We start from the raw sequence: 10269 nt of genomic DNA, 5'->3' as shown, positions 1-10269 counted from the left end.
GAAGAACAAAGTGGTGTGCTAGCAATGGGGGGAAGAGGTTCAGGTCGGTTCTTCCAAGGAAGGGAACTCATAGGAGATTGATTGTCGAGTAAGATGTTAACTTCTTCTATGGCCTCGTCTATATCAAAGTTGTCAATGTCAAAATGGGCCAAACATGCCTCTAAGGGGTCATCTGCTAAGATATAGGGAAGGGCTTCCTCTACAAGATCATCCATTTCATCAATTAGGCAACACTCGTCTTCCCTCACATGTTGGTCAGCGGCATGAAACACATTCAACTTAATTTTCATGTTCCCAAATGATATATCCATTGCCCCAGTTCTACAGTTGATACATGCATTGGCTGTAGCTAAAAAGGGACGACCAAGAATTACAGGGATTTGTTTTTTAAAGTTGGGCACATGTTCCATGTCAAGGACGACAAAATCTACTGAAAAATAGAATTTGTCTACCTTGACAAGAACATCTTCAATCATCCTCCTTGGTATCTTCACCGATCGATCAGCCAATTGTAAAGATACCGAGGTAGGTTTCAATTCACCCAACCCAAATTTTTCATAGACTGAATAGGGTAGAAGATTCACACTTGCCCCTAGATCTAAAAGTGCTCGGTCGATGGAGTTATTTCCTATGACACAAGAAATAGTGGGAGCACCAGGGTCTTTGAATTTTGGAGGGGTGTTGTGTTGGAGAATGGAACTTACCTGCTCAGTTAGGAGGACCTTTTTAGGCACATGTGTCCTAGATTTCCGCTTTTGGGTGCAAAGGTCTTTGAGAAATTTGGCATAAGAGGGAACTTGTTTGATGGCATCAAGGAGTGGGAGGTTGATTTTAACTTGTTTGAAGACCTCCATCATCTCTTCTAATGAAGTTCCCTTCTTGGCAAAGGGAGAAGGTGCATTAAGTGCTTCAGGGAATGGGGCCTTTGGAATGTGGGTTGTAGCAGATGGTGAACTAGTTGAAGAAGGTTTTGGGTTTTCATGTGATATGGTCTGTTCCTCTTCTTCACCTTCCTTATTGTTACCCTCCCCAACCTTATTATCTATTACACGTCCACTCCTAAGGGTAGTCAAAGCATTAGCTTGCTCATGATTTAGTCGAGTTTCTTGAGCCACATATTGTCCCCTAGGATTACTCATTGGTTGACTTGAAAGCTTACCTTCCTCTCGCTTGTTTAATGCATTAGCTAGTTGACCCATTTGGGATTCTAGCTTAGCAATTGATTGCGTGTGAGAGTGCAATAGTTGTGTGTTTGCCTCCAAACCTTGAAGGGCAGTCAACACCTTCTCCTCAAAGGCTGTATTTCTTTGGGTTGGAGGATGCTGAAATTGAGTTGAGGGACGGTAGAGATGAAAATTCTGAGGGTTTTGAAAATTTTGGAAGAAGGGTTGGGAGGTATTAGAAGCTTACTGCCTCCAAGAAAAATTTGGATGATTCCGCCATCCCGGATTATATGTATTGGAAAATGGATCATTACCCGGTCTGGGCTGTGTTTGGGCAGCATTGATGTGTTCTTGCCCGAGTTCGGGATATTGGGGTGCTGAGGGGCACTCATGAATAGGATGCGATGGGCTAGAACAGATTGCACACACTTGTGCTTGGGAAGAGCTAACGACATGTCCTCCTATCATTAGTTGGTCAATCTTATGGGATAATGCATCTACCTTGCTAGACAGGTCCATAGAATGACTTATTTCACAAATGGCCCCTTTTTTTTGAAAATTCGGGGGTGCTTGACGAGAACATGAAGCATGGTGGAGGGAGTTTTCATTAAGATTTTCAAATAGTTGCCATGCCTCATGCTCATTTCGAAGCATGAAAGTCCCCCCGCATGCAGCATCGATCATCTGACGGTTTCGTTCAGTCAATCCGTCATAGAAACATTGCACTAGCTGCCACTTAGGTATTTGATGATGAGGGCATTTACGGATTAGGTCCCGAAATCTCTCCTAAGTTTCATGAAATTCTTCTCCCTCAGTTTGGGAGAAGCTTGTAATGGCATGTCTAAAATGGTTCGTTCTTCCTATGAAAAAGTATTTTTTAAGGAATTCTTGTTGCATTTGATCCCAAGAACGAATCGAGTTGGCTTCTAAAGAGTTCAGCCATTGTTTGGCTCTATCTTTAAGGGAGAAAGGGAACAATCTAAGTTTCAGAGCATCATCAGTGAAGTTCTGAATCTTGACAGTGGTGCAAATCTCAAGGAATTCATCTAGGTGTTTATATGGGTCTTCATTTGTGAGCCCATAAAAAGATGGGAGCATTTGGATCACACTAGACTTTATTTCATATTGTACTGCTGCTACTTCAGGTAATCGTATGCAAGATGGGGAAGTGTAAATAGTGGGAGTAAAGTACTCCCTCAGGAGTTTGGGTTGTTCTTCAACCATCTTAAGAGGTGAGGATGATTCTAATGTTCTGATCTTAGCTCGAATGTTCCTAAGGGTTCGTTCTATTTTAGGGTCAAAAGGTAATAGGTCAAGTACTCTAGAATGACTCCCTTGCATACACTAGTACTCGATCAGTCAAGCATGCAATAAAAGAGAAAAGCATATCAATCCTAGTCTTTGTCCTAAAATCACTAGACAGCTCCTAACTGGTTTGAAGAGGGCACCTAAGCCTCCAATCCGGTCTAATGAACCAAGTTGACCAGGTAAGCTCCCAGGTAAGTGGAGGGGTCATGATGCATTCACAAAGGTCCCACTTAAAACCCACTTGCCTCGAACAGATGAACTGTCTCCCTTATAGGGACAAAGCTTGCCTAGACATCAACTAAGCCACAGAGCAAAATTGGTGCAACTTTCGGTGATCTTCGTCCTATTGAGCTCGAATGTTCCTAGGAGCCAATGTCTAATTGATTTTAATTGGAGTGACACTACGTGAGATTGAGTTCACCTAAGTTGGGCAAGAGTCCGGTGATGAAATCCGGCTCTTATCTTGTTGGGGTAATTGCCCTTACTATGTGCGGATTAATTTGTGTATGTGTATCAAGCATGCATTCACATTTTTGCTGAAATTAAAATCAAACAATCACCACAAAATTTCAAGCTAATAATTAATTTAAATAAGAAAGGTTTAGAGGTTACCAAAGAGAATTTTTTCCAGCGAATATATATTTTTTTTGGCAAACCTCTATAGCATTCTCTTTCCAGCAGTTCTTCTTTTGATCATCCCAGATTTTTCCTTCGATTCCTGATCAAATAAGATCAAAAGAAAATTTTAAAAAAAATTAGTAGAAGAGAAAAAAGAGATAAGAAAAGTAACAATAATAGAAAATAATTTTTTTATTTTATTTTAGATATATATATGTTTTTTTTAAGTTTTTTTTTTAATTAATTAATTTTTTTTAATGATAGAAAAAATAACTATGCTAGCAATCCCCGGCAACGGCGCCAAAAATTGATCGGTTCTTTTCAATTTCAAAAATAAACCACGCAATAGCATGTATCCTGTAGGATAGTGATTACGGGTGTCGGTCCACAGGGATTGGAGACAAGTTATTTTTCTTTTAAAAATAAATCAAGAAGAAGAATTTGCTAATTCGAATAAACTAAATTAAACTATGAGTGCGAATTGGAATTTATCAGAGTAAATAGATCTAGGGTTTGGAATCCACCACATAGCATTGCATCAAGGATTGTGTTCTTAATTTTTGTCTTTTGGAGAGGCATGCAATTCTGGCTACAAGCCTTTTTAAAATAAAAATATAAAGAGTGTTAGGAAGATCCATCTTCGGTGTAGCATGAAGTGTCTACCTAAGTATGCTATTCTAGGGTGCAGTACACCTCATCTTCCTAGGCATGGATCATCTTAGACTACTTTAGCAAATATGAATAATAAATAGCATGCTCAAAGTTTAAACATAGTAAAAGAATTTTTCATTGATAATAAGAATTTAAACAAGCTCCAAAAAAATTAAAAGAGTAAGAACTACAATGCCCTGATACATTGCTAGGGCTTCATCCAGCCCTAGACTAGGTGTTCAGCCGCGCATGGTGGCCGGATGTCCTTCCATCTTCAAATGAAAGCCTTCACCTCCCATTATTCCCAATATATCACAAACTATTCTCTCTCCTCCCCTCTCTCTTCTTTTTTTTTTTATTTCTTTCTCTCGGCTTTCTTCTTCTTCTTCTTCACCGAAACAGAGCCTCCCCCCTGTTTTCTTTCGAACCGAGCTCCCTCCCTCTTTTTTTTTTCGAACGCCTCAGCCCCCTCCTTTTATAGCCGTCCGGCGCACGCGGAGAGAGGGAAGAAGGGATCACGGCGGCTGATTTCGGGGCGTGGTGCCGGGATGCAGATCGCGGGAGAGCAGGAAGAGGGGCCGCGGGATCTGGTCGGTGATGGCGGAGAGAGGTGCCGACTGATGAAGTGGCGGAGGATCTGGTCGCTCCGGATGCACCACGGGCGGAAGACGGGGCGACGATGCTGGGATTTCGACGCGGCTGGGTCGCTGATCTTGGAGGAGAAGACGCCGCACGCGATTGATGGCGGAGGACCCGGGGACGACGACGACGTTGGGGCGTTCGGCTGGGACGAGCTCCTTCGATCGCGCGGGGGAGGATTGCATCGCGTGGGACTCGTGAACGGGCAGGGGGGGCGCTCTGTGAGGCGAGATCACGGGAAGAATAGATAGAGGGAGGAAGAAGATAAACAGTGAAACAATTATATATATATATATATATATTTTTATTATATTATTTCCCACTGTTCATATGAACAGTGTTTTTACGGGACACTGTTCATATGAACAGTGAATCCAGTGATTCTCCCGAAATTATTTTTATTTATTTTATTATATTAATTATCTTTTTTTTTTGTTTTCAATTTATAAATTTTATATGAAGGCTAGTAAGGAATTGGTTGGGAATTGACTTTGAGTTTGAGGTGGGTCATGATGGTTGACTTGTCCTTGAGCCTATTGTCATTTAAATTTAATTCTTGCTAAGCTGCTTCAGATCGAACTCGACCAGACAAGACTAAAAACCGGACCGTGACCTAATAAAAAGGGTTAATCAAACCTTTGCCCCATATATAATTAATTATAACTTTGGATCGAATCAGGACCAAAACCCATTTAATTATAACCTTAGCTTGATTACAACTCCATCAGGTTACCAAATCGGGTCAACACAATCTCCTCCTTATATGTTTTCATGAAAGATTACAACCATATTTTAAATTCATTTCAATGTTTATTTAATTTTATGGTAAAATATGTATTTATCAGTTTAAAAATATTGATAAGTGCTATGGAAAGATAACTAAATTATAGATTATTAAGCACTTATCAATTGGGTATCTCGATAGATCAAAGGGCTATAAGTTCTATTGTCCTAATCGTGGCACCAGAATTGTTGAGCCCATTACGGCGAAGTTTCTAGAGAATGATGTTGGTAATAATGGAAGTTCTGTGTTAAAGAAATTTTTTGCTGAAAATCGGATCAAGTTGTGGTTTTAATTTTCATTGTACAAGAAAGAGTTATTTCTCAGCCGATTGCAATAGTTAATGAAGAATCTGGGCATCAAGAAGAGCCTCACATTCCTCCTCCAACAGCGGTTGAGTCAGTTTTTGAACCACATATTAGGATATCTGTGGAGTGATTGATTATAACCCTATTTGATTTTGATGAGAACAAAGCCATTGAGTATATTTTATGTTATACTAATGAATTCAATCCAGCATATCAGGCAAAATTTGTAAGAATCCTCTTTTGAGTGCAAGTGGAAATCAGCTTAAGTCAAGGGCTGAACCTCGAGTCGACTCCGAAGGATTTCGAGTCGACTCCAAGTGTTTCAGATGTTCTGGCACAGGCTCGAGACGACTCCGGCACACTGCGAGTCGACTCCGACTGAGAACAGACAGCAGGACAGAAAGATGAATTTCAGACCCTGTCACCGAGTCGACTCCTGAAGAATTCGAGTCGACTCCGATGCTTGCCGAGTCGACCCCCGATAGTTCCGAGTTGACTCCAAGGAGTAATAGACAGAAAGACAGAGAAGTTGTTTTTGGACTTTGAGAGCCGAGTCAACTCCAAAAGAACTCGAGTCGACTCCAACGGTTGGCGAGCCGGCTCCAAAAAGCTAGAGTCGACTCTCAGAGGAATGCAAGACTAAAAGTCAGAGAGCCAACTTCGGTGTCTGAGAGCCGAGTCGACTCCAGCAAAGTCCGAGTCGACTCCGAGGCAGTTCAACTCCAAAGACAGAAGACCAGTTTTTCAGGCTCTGAGAGCCGAGTCGACTCCTGCAAATTCCGAGTCGACTCCGTGGCAGTTCAACTCCAAAGACAGAAGACCAGTTTTCAGGCTCTGAGAGTCGAGTCGACTCGAGAAAGTAAACCCGAAAGAAAGATCTTTGGATCCCTGAAAACGAGTCGTCTCCAGAAGGCAGAGTCGTCTCCGGATATTGGCGAGTCGACTCCAAGTTTGGCCGAGTCGACTCCAGAACGGGACAACACTTTAATTCAAATCCTGAACAGTGGGCGAGTCGTCTCCAGTAAAGCATGAGTCGACTCCAGCAACAGCCGAGTCGACTCCAGATCGAGCGAGTCGACTCCGATCCCAACGGACACTGTGTCAGGAGATGCAGATTGTGCAGAACGGCCCTAAAAGTGAGTCTAACGGCTAGTTTTCTATGGGGATTGCTTAAATAGCCGGATTGAACAGTAATAGAGACGAAGGGAGAGACTCCATTCAAAGAAAAAGAGATTTCCACCTACCAAAGCTTCAAAAGAGTAACTACAAGAGAAAGAAGGAAGAAGTGCATTGAAGTCCATCCTCCAAACGTTTCCCTCGCATTCAAAGCTCCCCTTCTGACAGCAAATCTTCAGCACATTCAAGAGGAGTTGCAGAGTTTGAGAAGCCCCTTTCTCTATATCCAAAAATCTGTTTGAGGGCTTCTAACTCTTCTTTGTTCATATTGTTTATATACGCTTTTCAAGAAGCTATCCTTGTACTCTTTTCAAACTGCTTTTCTTACTTGATTCAATCAGGGGATTGAATCAAGGGTGTTAAGGTTGGTTGGTGAGCCGAGGGTAAAACCAACGTGTAAGGGTTCGATTGTGATCCCGAAAAAACAATCGGGTGGTTCTAGTCAGTGAGCCTGTGAAAACCGACCGAGTTCGTTGTGATCTATGTAAAACAACAAGTTGGGTTATGAGCTTGTAAAACAACCGGCTGTAATCCGAGGGATTATAGTGAACTCCTAAGTGAAGCTTGGGGAGTGGACGTAGGAGCAAGGGTTAGCTCTGAACTACTATAAAATCTCTTGTGTTTGTGATTGTTTCATTGTCTCTTCCATTCCCTTCATTCACTGCATATAGTAAACTAATTAATCCACTTGCAATAAGTTTTAATTAGTTACTCACAAAGTTTTTTAATTGCAATAATTACTTAAAACCCAATTCACCCCCCCTCTTGGGTTGTCTTTTTGGGCAACAAGTGGTATCAGAGCGGAAACTCTTCTATCAAAAGAGTAAAAGATCAAAATGACAACCCCATTTGGATCTTCTCATATTGAGGGGCAATCCACCCATAGACCTCCATTCTTTAATGGAACCGACTACTCCTATTGGAAGACTAGGATGAGGATATTTATCCAAACTCAAGACTATGAGATTTGGAGCACTATAGTTAATGGATCATACATTCCATCAATTTTTGTAGAGGGTGTTACTATACCCAAACTTGAAAAAGATTGGGATGACAATGATATTAGGAAGGCACAACTAAATGCCAAAGCAATGAATGTGCTTTATTGTGCCTTAGACCGTAATGAATTCAATAGAGTCTCAACTTGCAATTCTGCAAAAGAGATATGGGATAGGCTTGAAGTGACCCACGAGGGCACGAATCAAGTAAAAGAATCTAAAATAAACATACTAGTTCATAAATATGAACTATTTAAGATGGAATCTAATGAAACTATCACTTGCATGTTTACTAGATTTACTGATATTGTCAATGGCCTAAAAAGCCTTGGCAAAAATTATACTAACAGTGACCTTGTCAGAAAGATTCTTCGATGTTTGCCAAGATCATGGGAGGCCAAGGTAACGGCAATCCAAGAAGCCAAGAACTTGAACAAGCTTCTATTTGAGGAGCTTCTTGGATTCCTAATGACGCACGAGCTCACAATGAAACAACACAGCAAAGAAGAATCCTCTCATAAGAAAAAGGTAATAGCTCTCAAATCTACTTCTTCTAACAAGGATTTATCTTGCAGTAGCAGCAGTGAAGAAGAAGATAATGAGGAAGATGATGATGAGGCTCTTCTCGTGCGAAAATTCAGAAAATTCATCAATCGAAAGAAGTCCTTTCATCAGAGGAGAGGTCCCTCAAGTTCCTACTACAAGAGGTCCCTCAAGTTCCTACTACAAGGATAAAGGTAAGGAAAGAGAAAATGAAGAAATCGGATGCTATGAATGCAAGAAGCCGGGACATTTCAGAGTCGACTGTCCCTTGCTCAAGAAGGCCAGCAAATATAAGAAAAAGAAAGTCCTCGTCTCCACCTTAACGGATTCCGATTCATCATCATCATCATCGGATGAGGAACAAGAGAAAAAGGCTAACTTCTGTTTTATGGCGAATGAAAATGAGGTAACATCTGAAACGCATTTAGATTTTACCTTTGATGAATTGTATGATGCGTTTAATAAATTAATGGATGAATATAAGACAATAAATCTTAAGAATAAAGAGCTAAAACTAACCAATCAATCTCACTTCCATAAATACGATAAATTAATTAAGGATAAGGATTTTATCATTAAAAAAAATTTAGAACTTAAAACAAGCAAGCAAATGTTAATTCAAAAAACTAATACCTTAATTAAAGATAACGAAAAACTAACCAAGAAAATTTCAGAACTTAAAAATGTTAAACAAACTATAAGAGATAATCTCACAAAAGACTTAAACATAATAAAAACAGAAAAACAAAAGTTAGCACAAGAACTTGAAAAATACAAACCTTTTGTAGAAAAGTTTATATATAGTTTTGAAAAATTGGAAATGATACTTAATAATCAACGAGCTGTGTTTAATAGAGCTGGTTTAGGGTATAAACCTAAGAATAAGCAAAAGCTCCTTAGTAATTTTTTTGTGAAAGCAGTGGAAAGCAAAATTAAGAATATAACCTATTTTTGCTGTAGAAAAATAGGACATAAAGCTAATGTGTGTGACCATAGAAAAGAAAAAGCTAAAAGAAAAATTAAAAAGGTTTGGGTTCCAAAAGGAACCAACATTACTAACCATGAAGGACCCAAGAAAACTTGGGTACCTAAAATTGTATGATTTCCTTGTGTAGGAGTATCTTGCAGCCAAGGTCGACAAAAACTGTTGGTACTTGGATAGTGACTGCTCAAGACACATGACGGGTGACAAAGAGCAATTCTTCACCCTTGAGCCTAAAAAGGAAGGTGCAGTGACATTTGGAGACAATAACCAAGGTCACATCGTTGGTATAGGTAAAGTATAAATCACCTCCTCAACCTTTATTGATAATGTACGATTTGTAGATGGTCTTAAGCATAATTTACTTAGCATAAGTCAATTATGTGATAGGGGTTTTGATGTTCTGTTTAAGCCAACCCTATGCATCATAACCAACTCAATTGACAATAGCTTAGTATTCAAAGGAATAAGACGTGAAAATGTGTACGTAGTAGATCTTGAAGATCTTGCCAAAAATAACTCTTGCTTAGTAGCTAGTGATACTAAGGCTAATGATATAAGTTGGCTATGGCACCGTAAGTTAGGTCATGCAAGTATGGATACAATATCAAAACTAGTTAAAAGAGATTCTGTAATAGGTTTGCCAAAACTAAAATTTGAGAAAAATAAAATTTGTGAAGCGTGTCAATATGGCAAACAATCTAGGAGCTCTTTTAAATCCATAAATTGTGTCACTACTACTAGACCCCTTGAACTACTACACATGGATCTATTTGGACCAACTAGAACTACAAGTCTTGGTGGAAACAAGTATGGCCTTGTTATTGTAGATGATTTTTCTAGATACACATGGGTCATGTTCTTAGCTCATAAAGATGAAGCATTTTCTGTGTTTAAGAAATTTCATAAGGAAGTTACTAATTCAAGAAATGCTTCAGTTATAGCTATTAGGAGTGATCATGGAACGGAATTTGAAAATCATCTATTTGACAAATTTTGTAGTAAAAAGGGGATAACTCATAATTTCTCTACACCTAGGACACCACAACAAAATGGAGTTGTAAAAAGAAAGAATAGAACTCTAGAAGAAATGGCTAGAACC

At 39.7% G+C, this 10269-nt stretch overlaps 1 non-coding gene across 1 annotated transcript; it reads left to right on the top strand.

Moving 5' to 3' along the window:
- Window positions 1-1905: 1905 nt before the first annotated feature.
- Window positions 1906-2011, top strand: LOC149768851 (small nucleolar RNA R71). Its single transcript, XR_016398558.1, has one exon. It is a non-coding gene; the product is annotated as a small nucleolar RNA R71 (small nucleolar RNA).
- Window positions 2012-10269: the final 8258 nt, after the last annotated feature.

This window comes from Phoenix dactylifera, chromosome 1 (genome assembly GCF_051530095.1).
Source record: "Phoenix dactylifera cultivar Ajwa chromosome 1, Ajwa_hap1_PhDact_Kaust_v1.1, whole genome shotgun sequence".
In the NCBI taxonomy this organism is placed as follows: domain Eukaryota; kingdom Viridiplantae; phylum Streptophyta; class Magnoliopsida; order Arecales; family Arecaceae; genus Phoenix; species Phoenix dactylifera.
The sequence above is the reverse complement of the archived record's forward strand: the minus strand, read 5'-3'. Positions and strand labels throughout refer to the sequence as shown.